Source organism: Mustela nigripes, chromosome 5 (assembly GCF_022355385.1).
Source record: "Mustela nigripes isolate SB6536 chromosome 5, MUSNIG.SB6536, whole genome shotgun sequence".
Taxonomy (NCBI): domain Eukaryota; kingdom Metazoa; phylum Chordata; class Mammalia; order Carnivora; family Mustelidae; genus Mustela; species Mustela nigripes.
Genome location: NC_081561.1, coordinates 120,220,733 through 120,236,399, shown reverse-complemented (window position 1 = coordinate 120,236,399; position 15,667 = coordinate 120,220,733). Strand labels below are relative to the sequence as shown.

The window sequence follows — 15,667 nt, the reverse complement described above, 5'->3', positions numbered from 1 at the left end:
GAGGAGAACAGGAGACAAGAGAAACCTTGCTTTGTGATTGAACCTCCAATCACAACTTTCCCTTCCAGGCTGAGGAAGAGTCTGTAGCATTTCAAAGTATTTTTGTTGGTGTGCCTAGGTGTTCGATCAGTTAAGCATCTGCTTTCAGCTCGGGTCCTGGTCTCAGTGTCCTGGGATTAAGCCAGACATCTGTCTCCCTGCTGAGCAGGAAGTCTGCTTCTCCCTCCCTCTCTATCTGCCACTTCCCTTACTTGTGCTCTCTCTCTGTCAAAAAAATAAATAAAATCTTTTAAAAAAGGTGTTTTTATTTAGTGATCCAATAGAAGTCACTTGTTAATATATCTTATCCTCATACATTTTGTCATAATGTTCTTCAATTACTTTCTTTCTATTATGGCAATTGGTTTGTTTAGGATGTCCTTTTAAATTAATTTTTTTTAAATTTATAAAATTTTTTATAAATTTATAAATTATATTCATATTTTCCTCGATTTATATTTTCATACAGTCTCATGTTCATCATAGTCTCTATGACTCTAATTGCCTCCAGAGCTCTGGTTATTCTTTTATTCTTATTTATTGATTGATTAGTTAAACGTTATCTCTTTTATTGTTTTTTTGTTTGTTTGTTTTGTTTTTTTCAGGACTGTGATGAGGCAGTTTATTACCCCAGCATGTGTTCTAATGCTTTTTGTTGGCAACTGCTACCTGTCCAGTGATTCTGTCCAGATTGCTGTCTCTAAACTGTCAGTTTGCAGCCCCCATCTTGGTCCTTTTCCACAATTTTCAGCCTTGGTAGGGCTTGGAGAACCCTGTGCACCATGCTGTTGGACCCTTGCTGAAGTTGCTGGGCAGGCCCCCCTTTCTCTGATGTTCTCTGCTGGTCTTGGCCTTGAAGGCAACCTTGGGCTGCGCTTCCCCAGAGGTTCCAGTAATGTGCTCTGGTAGCAGGTCCTGCGTAGAGCCAGTTCTCATCACAATGAGCAAGCTCTTTGTGCTTGGCCGACTTGAACAGTGCCCACACTTCAGGGAACTTCCCACTTCCCAGACTTTTTGAGGAAGGCTGCCAGAGTCTTCATGGACTCCCGCTACTTCAAGTCATCCACAGGAACTCCATGCCTCCTGCAGCCTCCATGCTGCCCCTCAGGGGACCTTTTCTTTGTCTTCTTTCCATGACAGTGACAGGGTTGTTTTTATTAAAACAGCTCTTGGGTTTGTTTACTTATGGAATTTTTTGTTATCCAGTTTTCAGTCTTTTTTGTCAATTTCTTTCTTCTGCTTTCATTTAACCAATTCTTTCTTGTTTTCGTAATTGAGTTGGGTGTTTAGTTTTATCCTTACTGGTTTACTTATACAGGTCCTTAAGTATATGTATATTCCATGAGTACCATTTTAGCTGGATACAATTGGTTCTGCTAGGTAGAGATACAATTACAATTTTCTAAATATTCTTAATTTTTTGGTTAGGAGTTCCTCCAATCATAAATTTGTTGTTTTTTAAAGATTATTTATTTATTTATGTGTGTGTTTGTGAGGGAGAGAGAGAGAGAGGGCATGAGCAGGGGGAGAGCAGAAGGAGAAGCAGCAGGGAGTTGAAAGCCAGGCTCCATCTCAAGCTGAGTAGGGAGTTGAAAGCCGGGCTCCATCTCAAGACCCTGGGATCATGACCTGGCCGAAGGCAGACACTCAACCCACTGAGTCACCTAGATGAGCCCCTCCCCTTTCTTTTAATCATACTTTTTTAAATGAGTTTTTAATTTTCAGGTAACAGGATTTTTATTCTCTAGTTTTATTTACCTCTGAGCAGAAAATATTACCATCACACTTTCTATATTTAAATATTTGGTTAGTTTTTGATGTGTGTAATATGTACCCATTTTTCTTATGTACTATGGGCACCTTAAAAGAAGGTATATGCTGTTTTCTTTAAAGAGTTTGATATTTATCTATTTATATCCAATTAAATATAAACTATTATCTATTTATAGCCAATTAAATATAACACTATTATTTAGTTCTCTACTTCTCCTTATTTTTCATCCTTTGTAATTTTGAGAAATAAAGCTTCCTTCTCCCAATACAATTCTGTCTGTATTATATTATTTTTGAATATTTTGAATCTTGTACTTAATGAAATAAAAAATAAATAAAAGGGAAAAATCATAACATCAAAAGCTGTTTAAAAAAAGGATAAAATTGAATTAATCAACTCTCAATATATTAAGACACACTGAGAGACATCTAAAGACAGACAGAGACAGAGAATACAAAGTTACCTATTTCAAGTATGAAACAGGGATTATCACTTTAGGTGCTAGAGGTAATAAAAGAATAATAAATACCAGGAGTATATTTACACCAATAGATTTGGCAGCTCTGATCAAGTAGACAAACTACTTGAAAGACAAAAAATTATTTAAAGTGATTCAGGAGAAAAAGAGAAAATCTGAGATCCTCTGAAAGTATTAAAGATTTCAATTTATAGTATAATAAAGAAAATCCCAGGCCCGAATATCTTCAATAGTGAATTCCATCAATAATTAGAAGAAGAAATAATACAAAAACTACATAAACTCCTTTAGGAAATAGAAGTATGGACATGTCTGAACTTCTTTTATAAAACTAGTGTTGCCCTAGTACCAAAATAAGACACAGACATTATAAGAATCTCCTATGAATAGAGATGCAAAGACCCTCAGCAAAATATTATCAATTCAAATCCAACAATCTCTAAAAAAGGTTTTTACATCATGACCATCTACATTTTTCCCCCTCAGGAATCAATGGTTGGTTCAAGATTTGAAAATCAGTCAAATATAAGTTTAACATATTAACAAAGGAGGAAAACCACAAAATTATCTCAATAGATGTAAAGGAAAGCATTTAACAAAATTTGACTTTCACTTATAATTTAGTAATAGAAATGAGCTTCTTCAATCTAATAAATAGTATGCACAAAATACCTACAGCTAACATCATCTTCAATGATTAAAGATTAAAAACCTTTTCCCTGAGATTGGGGGAAAAAAAGACAATGTTCGCTCAGAGCTGTTCTATTTCACAATGCAAAGGAAGTTGTAGCCAGTGCAATAACACAAACAAGGAAATAAGGAAAGGAACAAAAGGCAGGGAGAGATCACAGGAAGAATGGAAAAAACTTTTCTCACTCTAAGACAATGTTATCATGATCATGTACAATGAAAATCCTAAGGAATCTACAACGACTCTTATCATTTGTAAGCAAATTAGCAAGTCCACAGGATATAAAGAGTATAAAAAATCAAGTGCATTTGTACTCTGACATTGAAAAATTAGAACTTGAAATTATAATTACTACCACTTCAATTGCATTCTAACATGAGATAATCACGGATAAATTTAATAAAATACATGTCAGATCTGGACACTATAAATTACCAAATATTGCTGAGAGAAACTAATGATCCAAATTGATAGAAAGCTTATGTCATATCCATGGGTCAAGACATAATATTGTTAAGGTGTAATTTCTACCCAAATTGGCCTATATATCAACATAAAATCTATCAGAACTTCAGAAACATCATTGTAGAACTTGACAGTCTGACTCTATAATCTGTACTGAAAAGAAAGGACCTCGAAAGGCCCAAACACTGGAGTATCCTGATCAAAGTTAATGCTGTTACATCATCAAGAAGGGGATAGAGTGAAGGTGGTAGGTCCATACACAGAGAGCTGTTAATGAGTTATATAACAAGTTCAAAATTGAGGATTTAAGTATAAAAGCAGAATAATTAAGACAATATGGTTTTGGCATAAGAATAAATATATAGAATAATATAACAATACAGAAATACATTCATCAACACCAAATGATTTTGAATAAAAGAAGCCAAGATAACCTAATGGAGAATGGATACTATTTAACAAACAGTAAGGAAAACCAGATAACCATATAGAAAGATAGGAACCTCAACCTTTATGTCACAATATACAGGAAAATTAACTAAAATAGCTATAAACATAAAAACTAAGCGTTTAAAAATTCTACAAGAAAGATGGGGCTCCTAGGTGGCTCAGTGGGTTAAAGCCTCTGCCTCCAGCTCGGGTCATGATCTTAGGGTCCTGGGATTGAGCCCCACATCAGGCTCTCTGCTCAGTAGGGAGCCTGCTTCCCTTCCTCTCTCTCTGCCTACCTCTCTGCCTACTTGTGATCTCTCTCTGTCAAATAAAAAAAAAAAATTCTACAAAAAAGAGAGAAGAAAATATTTGCGGCCTTGGTGTAGGCAAATATTTCTTACATCACAAAGGAAAAATCAATACTTGGATTTCATTGAAATTAAAAACTGGCTTTTCAAAAGTCACCATTAAGATAATAAGAAGGTTAATTACAGATTGGCCAATTTAATTTTTTAAGTTTTTACTTAAGTTCCAGTTAGTTAAAATACAGTGTAGTATTACTTTCAGATGTACAATATAGTGGAGATTGGTATATTTAAATGCACACGTGCATGGATGTGCACACACACACACTATATATATATATATATATATATATATATAATATATATATATATGTGTAAAGATTTGTACCCATAATATATAACTCTTATAAATTGTCAATTAATAGGATACACACACACACACACACACACATACATATATTCGTCTTTTCCCCAAGTTCCTGCTAATATTTGGTTTTCAACCCCAGTTCCTGATGCAGAGCTCCTTTGGAATTTCCTGGGTTATAGGACCATCTTTTGTTCTAATAAGGTAACTCTTGGTGGCCTTCATAAATATTCCAAAAGTACAGAACAAGTTGGTGAACATGACCATGCACCAGGAAGGTGGAGCGCCCCAACTCCGCAGAGACAGAAGCTCCTGTATTCAGGACACATCCAGACCTCGCCCTCTCTATCTCTTCATTTGGCTATTCATTTGTTTCTTTTAAAACTTCCTTTGTTACTGTATGATGACTAACATAACATAATGTAAATAAATTAATAAATAAATAAATTAATAAACAAAACATCCTTTGTATTAAATCAGCAATAGTAAGTAAACTATTTTTCTGGGTCCTGTGAGCCAATCTAGCAAATTATGAAACCTAAAAAGGGGGCCACAGGAACTTTGAATTTACAGCCAAATCAGACAGAAATTGTGGGTAACCTGGGGACCCACTACTTGTAATTGGCATCTGAAGTGGGAGGCAGTCTTGTGGGATTGAACCCTCAGTCTATTGGTCTACACAAACTCTGTTAGTGTCAGAATTGGACTTACTTATTAGGACACCCAGTGTCAGAGAATTTGTCAGTGTGGGAAGAACACCCATACAACCCAGTGTCAGAAGGGTTATGAGTAAAGGAAATGAGTGTTTTTTTTTAATATAATGTAATAAGAAAACAACCTAATAAAAGATAAGTGAATGGTCAATAAGCACACAAAGATGCTTAACATTGGGGCGCCTGTGTGGCTCAGTGGGTTAAAGCCTCTACCTTCCGCTCAGGTCATGATCCGAGGCTCCAGGGATCGAGCCCCGCGTCGGGCTCTCTGCTCAGTGGGGAGCCTGCTTCCTCCTCTCTCTCTCTGCCTGCCTCTCTGCCTACTTGTGATCTGTCAAATAAATAAATAAAATCTTTTTTAAAAAAAAAGATGCTTAACATCATTAATCATCAGGGAAATACAAATTAAAGCTACAATGAAATCCAATACACACCCACCAAGATGGCTAAAATAAAAAAAGACTGACTCTACCAACTTTTGGGGAAGATGTGGATTAACTGGAACTCATATATTGTTACTATAAATGTAAAATGATAACAACCATTTTAGAAAAGAGTTGGGAAATTTCTCAAAAAGTTAAACAGAACATAAAGTACAAAAAATCCATCCCTAGATATTTACCCAAGAGAGATGAAAATATATGCTCATACAAAATCTTGTTCAAGGATATTCATGCAGCTTTATTCATAATAACCAAAATGTTGGAATAACATAAATGTCCATCAATAGGTGAATGGGTAAGCGTATTGTAGTAATACCTACAATGGATGTATTCAACAAGAAAAACTAGCTACTGATTATCATGCCACAACATAACTGAATCCTAAAAAGCAGTATGTTGAGCAAAAAAACCATATATAAGAGAATAAATACTATATGATTCCATTTATATGAAAGCGTGAATATAAAAAATTTAATCTACAGAAGTTAGGTTAGTTGTTGTCAGGGACAGGGTGGGGGTGGGGACTGACAGGAAAGGGGCAGAAGAAAACCTCTTGAGACGATGAAAATCTTCTCTATTGTGAAAATGGTTATGTTTGTCAAAATTCATGAATGCTTATAATGGAAGTTTTTCACACAAAATATTTGATTTTTTTTAAAGTGAAAGTGGGTTTTTTGTATTGGAATTGGGGGTGATTCTGTATGCGAGTGATGGGTTTTATATAAGGCACTTGATTTGCAATGGGAGATTTTATCAAGGAAGTTCTATAAGGTGATAGATTCTGCACTTTGGATTCGGATGTTTGAGTGTAGAGTACTCAGCTGGTCCTGATGAGGTTCACTGATTTCCTCTCTCCACACATAATGGTGAAGGTGAGCACAAGAGGGCCAAGCTTTGGGGAGTCTAGGTGGTGTAGTCGTTTATGCATCTGACCCGTGGTTTTACTCAGGTGGTGATCTCAGGGTCATGAGATTGAGCCCTGTACCAGGCTCCACGCTCAGTCTGCTTAAGAGTCTGCTTAAGATTCTTTCTCCCTCTTCCACTGCCCCTCCCCACCTTCTCTCTTTTCCTTTCTCAAATAAATAAAATCTTTAAATAAAAAATAAAAGAGGGCCAAGCATTAACATAAGCCAGAGAGATTGTTCTGAGGCATTCTCTCTCAGAGACCTTTAAATAGTGCCTTATTTCTCTTAAAGATTGTGATGGTTAAGATTGTGATTGGGGTAAGCGATGCCCAGAGAGCTCGCAAAATACTATTTCTGGGTGTGCCTATGAGGGTGTGTCCATGAGTGAAGAAGATTGCCTTTACCAGTGCAGGTGGGCTGTACCTAAGCCGTTGAAGGCTGACAGAACAAAAAGGAGAGGAAGGGTATTTGCTCGCTTGCTCAAGCTGAACAAAAAAAGGCAGATGGATGGTGAATTTGTGCTCTTGCTTGAACTGGGACACTCATCTCCTGCCCCTAGAAACTGGTGCTCCTGATTCTCAGGCTTTTGAGTTTGCAATATAACTACAACATCACTTTCCTGGGCCTCCAGCTTACAGAGGGCAAACCATGGGCTTCTCAGTCCCCATAATCATTTGAGCTAATCCTTCATAATAAATTTATTTCTGTGTATATCTGTATGTATACTATTGTTTCTGCTTCTCTGGAGAACCCTGATGAATACAGACATATGGGAAACTCACTGTTTGTTTCAATTCAAAGGGTCCTATTTATTCCTATGGAAAAATGGAGTTGTACATTGTATAATGTTATCCTTTGTACAGGTTTATATGTATATATCCATATATAATTTCACACTTTCATTATGTTTTCATTTTATCCTTTCAGTATGTTCTTTAATTTTTATTTTACTTTTTAACTAGCCAAGCCTATTGTGGGCAACATTGTTGAATGTAATTTTCTATACTATGTAGATAAGAATGGTGTGGTGTCTGGATATGTAAAATACCTTAAATCTGGGAGTTCTAAGTTCTCCTCCTGACAAATGATAAGTCACCCAGTTGAAAATAGAATATCTTAGGTTATTTCACTATAAGTGGATATGGAGGTTAAATAAAGTTATTTCTAGGTTTCTACTTCCATAACTAAAGAGCAGAGCCTTGAACTTTTCTTCCTAGTTGTTCTCCACAGCATTTTCCTTACAATTCATGCATAACTAAATGTATTATTTCAAGTAAGCCAGATCTGGGTTCAGATTCTGACTTTTCCCTTGTCCTGGCCCTTGAGTGACAACTCTCTAATCTCTCAACTCTCTTTTATTAGATGGAAATGATAATGTTACCTTTCATGAGTGAGAGAGAATCCATAGAGGTCGGGCATATCAGTAAGGCTTCATGGAGTTAATGACATTTAAAATTCCCTAATTCATAGGTAAGTTATCAAGAAATGGGATGAAGAATGTAGCATTCTCAAGCGGAACACTGTTCTCAGCAAAGAAACTGAGGTAAGAAATTACAGGGTATATTTGACAGCTATACTGGTTTGTACATGGAGTGAGAAAAATTTTCAAAGATTATTTATTTATTTTGAGAGATGGGGTGGGGAGAGCAGCAGAGGGACAGAGAAAGAGAGAGAGAGAGAGACTCAGAGAGACTCTCAAGCAGACTCCCTGCTGAGCACAGAGACTGATGTGGGGCTCCACGCGATGACCCTAAGCTAAAATCAAGAGTCAGATGTGCAACCAACTGAGCCACCCTGGTGCCCCTGGAATGGGAAATTTTTAGGAGAGTTGCGAGAGATAAAACTATAGGAAGGCATTGAATGCTAAATCACAGAATTTGGATTTATATAATCACTAATGGGGATCAACAAACGTTCTTGCCCAAGACAGGGATTGACCAGAATTCTTTTTTAAGAAAAATATTCTCGTAATGATGAAAGGAGTACCTGGATCTTGAGAAAGCAATTATCAAAATCAAAGAGTGTGGCAGGTAGGAGTTTACATAAAGCAGAACATCAAATGTAAGACACCATCAGTTGTAAGATGCATCATTAGTCTACTTAGTTAAATGAAAGAATGGGGAGGGCTGCTAATTAAACTGTGACACAATCCTAAAACATCACTGATTGTGAAACATATTCCAGTTTCAGAGATGCTACTATTGGAACAAATATGTAGGTTAGAATTGATAAAATATGGTATAATGGTTGTAATGAAAAGGAAGAAGAGATGAAAAGTTTTGACAGAATCTGCTAACTGAATTACCAAAAAAAGAGAGTGGGCATAGAAGGAATCAAACGTGGGACTGAGATTTTTAGTTTTACTTCTTAAAGCTAGTATCGAAAAATGGGGATGATGTTATTGTGGTACCATTAGAACCTCTGGGATGTTGTGGATCAAAGGGCTGGGAATGTGAAACAGAACTTGTAGGCATGGTCGTTATTTGAGAGTGATATTTGAAAATCACATACTTAGGAATAATCATTGAAGTCATGTGACTATGTGAGCTCACTAAAGAACAGAGAGTAAAGAATGGAACTAAGGACACAAAGGTACATTTTTGCAGGAGAAAAAAAGAACAAAGAAAACATAAAGAAAAAAGAATTAAAGAATAGAAAAATAGTCATTCTAGGATAGGAAACCCTATCTTAGTTAGGGAAGAAAAACATTTCCAGAAGAATGTGTGTTGGTCATTAGAGTTAGAGGCTGTAGAGTGGTTAAGGACGAAGGAAGCCAACCATTGGGAACAAAAAAAAACATGGTTCTGTTTCAAAGTTAATTAAGTGAAGTTAAGATTTTACGTGCTGAAAAATATTCTCAAAGAAGCATGCTGAACAGATTTTATGTTCTTTTCTTTCTTGAGAACTTTCCAGCATTTAAGAGGGACACATTTTGTTTTAAAAGCTAGTATATAGGTGTTTAGAATCTGCCCCACATTTTAAAAAGCTAATGCATGCAATTTACCAGTAATCTTAACCAAATCTGAAACATAGCTGTCATAATAACTTCTCCACTTCCCAGTATTGCAGATGGTCATTAGAATTTTCAAAGAGAAAAAATAAATGTAGCATCCAGAAATATAAAAACAGAGAGCAAAACATTTCTCCAAATGAATAAATAAATATTAATATGACTCATATTAAAAATACTTCTTAGCAGAGGATAAAGATATATGGCAAATATTCTTCCAGAGCCACAAGCTCCACTTCATCACACCTTCTCATAGGGAACATATTTTCACTGGAAGGAAATCCCTCATCTCGTGCCCAACTCCTCACTTATCCCCAATAAAACCTGTTAGATCACATGAAAGAAGATTGGAACTTTCTGGGTCCCCACCTGCATGGACCTCTCTTCCTCCATGCCAGTTTTTTGTTTGTTTTTGCTTGTTTGTTGTTGTTGTTGTTGTTGGTTTGTTTCACAGCTTGTGTTGTATTTCTCAGTGAGAAGAATAATCCAGCATCCCAACTCATCTATTGTTGGACATCATGGCCTCTGAGGAAATTGTCAAACTAAATGCATTTCTAGGACCATGCCTGGGAAAAGGGAAGGGGCTAAGAAGAAACAAATCACTGTATTCAATGACTTCTACTCTGAACATTTTTATGCTAGCAAAATCATAGTAAAATAAGCAATAAGGAAAGCCTCGGTGTAGAAAATTCAGGCTCAAAAAGTAGGGATGAAAACTAATATTTGTTGAACCTTTAAATATGAGGCAAAACCTCTACTAAGTGTCCTAGAGATATTCTTTTATTTTATTCTCAAAACTACATTATGAGATGTATCTTATTGGTCCCATTTTCCAGGTTCTGATACTGAAGATGCAAGAGATTATTTGTCTACTGTGTGACAAATCAGGATTCAAATCCAGGTCTCACTCCAAAATTCATGACTTTTCTACAACACAGTGTTACCTGCTTGAATAATGGGGGGAAGTGAGGACTGAGACTCAAAGCTGTGTTTGGAACACATTAACAATCAGTTTTTCTGAGCTGATTATGTATTGAGCGCTCAGTTTTCATTTATTTTTTTGCCATCAGTTTAAACAAATATCACCTTCCCACCATGCGTTTCTGTGTTAGCACTCCCCTCTCTGCAGTAGGGAGACACCAAAGTAGCCAGCCTAGGATTTAAAGCTAGTCCACACTTTTTATTTATTTTTTATTTTATTTTATTTATTTTTATTTATTTTTTTAAAAGATTTTATTTATTTAAAAAAATTTATTTATTTGTCAACGAGAGAGAGAGAAAACACAAGCAGGGGGAGCAGCAGTTTCCCCACTGATCATCAGGAGCCTGATGCAGGACTTGATCGCAGGACCCGAAGACCATGACCTGAGCTGAGCTGAAGACAGACACTTAACCAACTGAGCCACCCAGGCACTTTTAAATAGTATAAGCTTTTATCCACACTTTTAAATAGTATAAGCTGCTTCTGTAAGTTAGATAAAAGTGGTTTATAGTTAGCTATTTCTATTTGCACATAAATAATAGTCTAAAGCTTCTTCAAATTTTATATATATATATATATATATATTTAAATATTTTATTTATTTATCCATTTGACAGACAGAGATCACAAGTAGGCAGAGAGGCAGACAGAGAGAGCGGGGAGGAAGCAAGCTCCCTGCGGAGCAGAGAGCCAGATGCGGGGCTCGATTTTAGGACCCCAGGACAATGACCCGAGCCGAAGGCAGAGGTTTTAACCCATTGAGCCACCCAGGCGCCCTCAAATTATATTTTTAATGGGGCAGATGTTTTTCTTACAAGAACTCTCCGACTTTTTCTGTTCTATATACTGCACATTAACTTTTGACAAAGAACTATTAAAATACAGCTATCGTATCTCAAATGCCCACCAAAAATAATATGGGAAAGTGGCCCCAAATCGGTGACACAAAGGCAACAAAATCTACCTCCTAATATTTTGTGAATATTAAAGATGATTTATTCATTCAAAAATGGCTTGTCGGATACCTGCGATGTGCCAAGAACAGCTCTAGTTAGGTAAATTGCCCAGCAACATGCACGGCGCAGACCTGGTGCCGAGGAAATAAGGGAACAGTCTTCCCCTCACAGGACCCCAAGAGAATATCCACGCAACTGTTAAAGGGACTGCGCATGACTCCTGAGAGGTGTCCTTTCTCTCATCAACAGAGGCCCTGCCCCGTCTCCTTGCCCTGTAGCGACTCGGCTGGGTCACACAGTGCTGTGTGAAGGAGCAGCATATTGGCTTTTATGTTATTTACTTCTTCACAGCAGGCTAGGATTTTTATGCCAAAGCCCACCAAACTTAAGTTCTTACACATGCAGTGGCTTTAAATATAACCCAAACAAGAATATTTTTAGCCATTTAGAGCCTGCCTGCTTTGCTTACCCCGGGAAACCGTACCCAACATCTGCTAATCATAGATAAGTCAAACCAAGTACGCACAAACAACAACAACAAAAAAACACTCTTAAGAAACTAGAAAGTTGCTGTTCAAGGAGTATGAAGTTTCAATTATACAAGAGGGAAGGTTTGAGGGTATTATTTACATGCAAATAGAAATACCTAATAATCAACTGTGTTTATCCAGTTTATAGTAGCAGTGTTTTATATTGTATTTAAAAGTGCGAACTGGGTTTAAATCCCAGATGGCCACTTAGTAACTAAGGACTTGGCCAAGTTATTTACCTTCTCTAGGCCTCAGTGTTTTGATCTGTGAAATAGAATAACATTTAGGATAACCCATGTAAAATTGCTGATATTTGACAGTTTTTGAACTAGAAAGAGGGCAATTTCATGTGGTTTCATCTAAAAACTAACTCTAATATGTATGCCAAAGGGATTATAGAAATAATATGCGGAGAGCATCTAGCACACTTCCTGGAATATATTCAAACCACGATAATGTTCTCTCATATTTCCCCTCAATTCTCCGTGGAGGATGCTGACCTTTACGTATAATCTGGTCTTAATTTTCTGTGTTAGTGAAGATAGCCAGGGGATGGAAAACCAAATACTGCAAGTGATAATCATAATCTCTAAGAGCTAAATTGGACCTTGGGTGTGAATTACTCCAGCCTACTAATTTTTTAGGTGAAGACTATGAACTTGGACACTAACAGAGAACTCCTTCACCATCCTAGATTGGGATCATGATCTATAAACCCCTAATTTTTCTTACAGAACCAGTCTATCTGCTTGTCACAGAATAACTCTTAACTCAAAATTTAAATGCCAAAACATGTAAGAGGGACTTTTGGTGATCATTTTAAAGTTTGAAATAGAATTTAACATCATTGGCAGTTTAGACTAATATGAAGATGCTGAACATTATGAACTAAAACCATTTCACAAGGTTTAAGTCATCAAGAACATTTATTAAAACAAAGGAAAAAAATACCTACAATAGAGCTAAAACATTAAATTAGCTCTAATTAAACAATATAGACCTTCATACATTGTCCATGCTAGTTCCTCTAAATTTCTTCCCCTTCTGTCAACTATTGTTGATAGAAGAGGACTGTTCTGTCAACTATACCTTTTGGACCTCCTAGGTAAACTTAGTCCACGTAAACTTTAAAACAATAATATAATATTATTCACAAAATTTTTAAAATCCCTTTTTGATTGTAGGCATGCTATTGGTTTATACTCTGCTACAGTGTATATACAGGCTATATCTAAAATAAGAATACCAGCTGCAGGAAATAGCAGAGTGTCATGACCACTTCAATTAAGAAGTATAGTCATTTGTTAGCTTAATTAAAACTCTAGGCTTTGATTCAGAAAAGTGTTGACTAAAATTCAGCCTCAACTAGACTCCAAATTGGCAAAAAAGCAAACATGTTTATATATGGTCAGTAATGGCAGACAGCCTTGGAAAAATTGAGTTGAAAAACAAGGAATTATTTACTGGGTGTGAAATGTAAGCATACTATAATCCATTTTTCCTCCGCTTATACCCATCCCTGGTATTATTATATAGCCTATGGAATTCAAATTGCATTGCAATCTGTTTTTTGCTAATGTACTGTGTCAAATAGGCCAACAACTCAGAAACATCAAACTACAACTATAGCCCATTTTTAATAAAGAGTGAAGTTATTGGCTAGGTATTTATCTACAGTAGTAGTGCTGATGTTCATAGACAAGGGACAAGTTAAATGGAACAAATTAAGAGAGAAAAAAACAAGTAAAAGATTGCCTCAGAGATGACTGAATAAGGCCACCAAAGATTCACGAGCATAGCACTACTCTGTCATTTATTTTTCTGCAGTATATTCAAAGGTGGTTCCTAAGCAATCCTGGCAGTAGTCATCTTTGCTTCCACTACACTGGACTCACTGCCTCGCCTAGCTGGGGATCAGTTCATTTTTTTCTGATTAAATTTACAAGAATCATGCAAAAACAATTGCACTGTGAGTTTTGCCTCTGATACTCCAGTCAACCAAATGTAAAAGTGGCATATGGCACAAAAGCAAGCTGCAGATGGCCCAACAGCAGCCGTGCACATCTGGCACGGGGCTGTTTGGGTTTGTATTTGCCAACTTGCCAGATGACTCTTTCTGGAGAAGAGCCCAATAAGAAAAATTCACTCATCTTCCTTCTTCTACGGACTCAATGCTTTAGCCACTCTTCTCAGCCTCATCTGTATAGCCCAAACAATCACAGATTCTCAGCCCTTCTAAAAGAGAAAGAGAAAGGGGGCAAAAAGAGAGAGAGAGAGATAGAAAGAAAAACCCACAACCAACAACTCCATTTCAGTTTTCTTCTAAATGGTATCCAGGTTTTCTGATTTTACAACCTCTGTGTAACCACTTCAGAGCTTTATCTTTGGGAGCTAGTTAGACGGCCTATAAAATGGAAGAACATTTAGTGCAAATGATTACGCAGTGGTAAGAATACGTTGATAGAAATTCAGGAATATCAATCTCCCTCCAAAAGCTTTGCAGCTAGATATTGGAATCAAGCTGTCAAGATATTTTCAATCTAACCCAATTTGATATCAGGGGTCCAACTGGAATAGATTATAAAGAAATCACTCTTTTGCTACAAAAATTAGTTTATCTTGTAGGTAATTTACATGTTCTAGAGAAAGTGTACATGCTCTCTTTAAGTATGAACTATCTGTATAAAATGTCAGCAGGAGTCATTTTTGCTAATCTCCTCACATTTCTAACTCTCTCAAATAATTTGCATTTACCTAAACATACCATGACGTAGCCCATTTTCCTACAGTTGCATATACTTTTCACTCTATCTGAAATATTCTTCTACTTTTTGACTTAGCACTGTCTTATTCATCAATCAAAATTCAAAATGTTACCATCTCTAAAAAGATTTCGCTTCTTTTTCCTTTTCACCAGCTCCCCAAAATACCTCCTTTGTGTTTTCATAGTGTTTTGAATATGACTTTTTTTTTTTTTTTAATGTACTGTCCTGGTTTATCTCCTTGATTAGTGTGTTGGTTTGTGAATGCTGCCATAACAGAGTCTCACAGACTAGGTGGTTTAAACAACGAAAATTAATTTTCTTATAGTTCTGGAGGCTAGAAGTCAGAGGTCAAGATGTCATCATGGTTGTTTTAATGAGGTCTTTCTCTTTGGGTTTTAGATGGCCCTCTTCTCCCTGTGTTTTCACACAGTTTTCCCTCCATACATGATAACATCCTAATTTTTTCTTATTAAAAGCACACCAATCATATTGGATGAGGGCCTACCCTAATTACCTCATTTAAATTTAATTAACTCTTTAAAGACACTCTCCCCAAATATAGTCACTTTTTAGGGTTGGGACTTCAATATATGAATTTAGGGAATACACAGTTCAGCATGTAACAAGTAGGTTATGAATACTTTGAAAGTAGTATTGTTTTAGTTACTTATACATTTCCAGTTTCTAGCACAACCTTCATTGGGTACCTTGAGAGTAAGATCTCAGATAATTTCTTTTAGGAACAATGGAAGAAATGGAACTTGAAGGTAGGTCCAAATCCATAGGGAGGATAGGTCTTAGGGTGGACATGTAAA

General features: G+C 36.3%; 1 pseudogene; it reads right to left on the bottom strand.

Annotated features, from left to right (window-relative positions):
* Window positions 1–664: 664 nt before the first annotated feature.
* LOC132018704 (small ribosomal subunit protein eS19-like) lies at window positions 665–14,866 on the bottom strand (annotated as a pseudogene).
* Window positions 14,867–15,667: the final 801 nt, after the last annotated feature.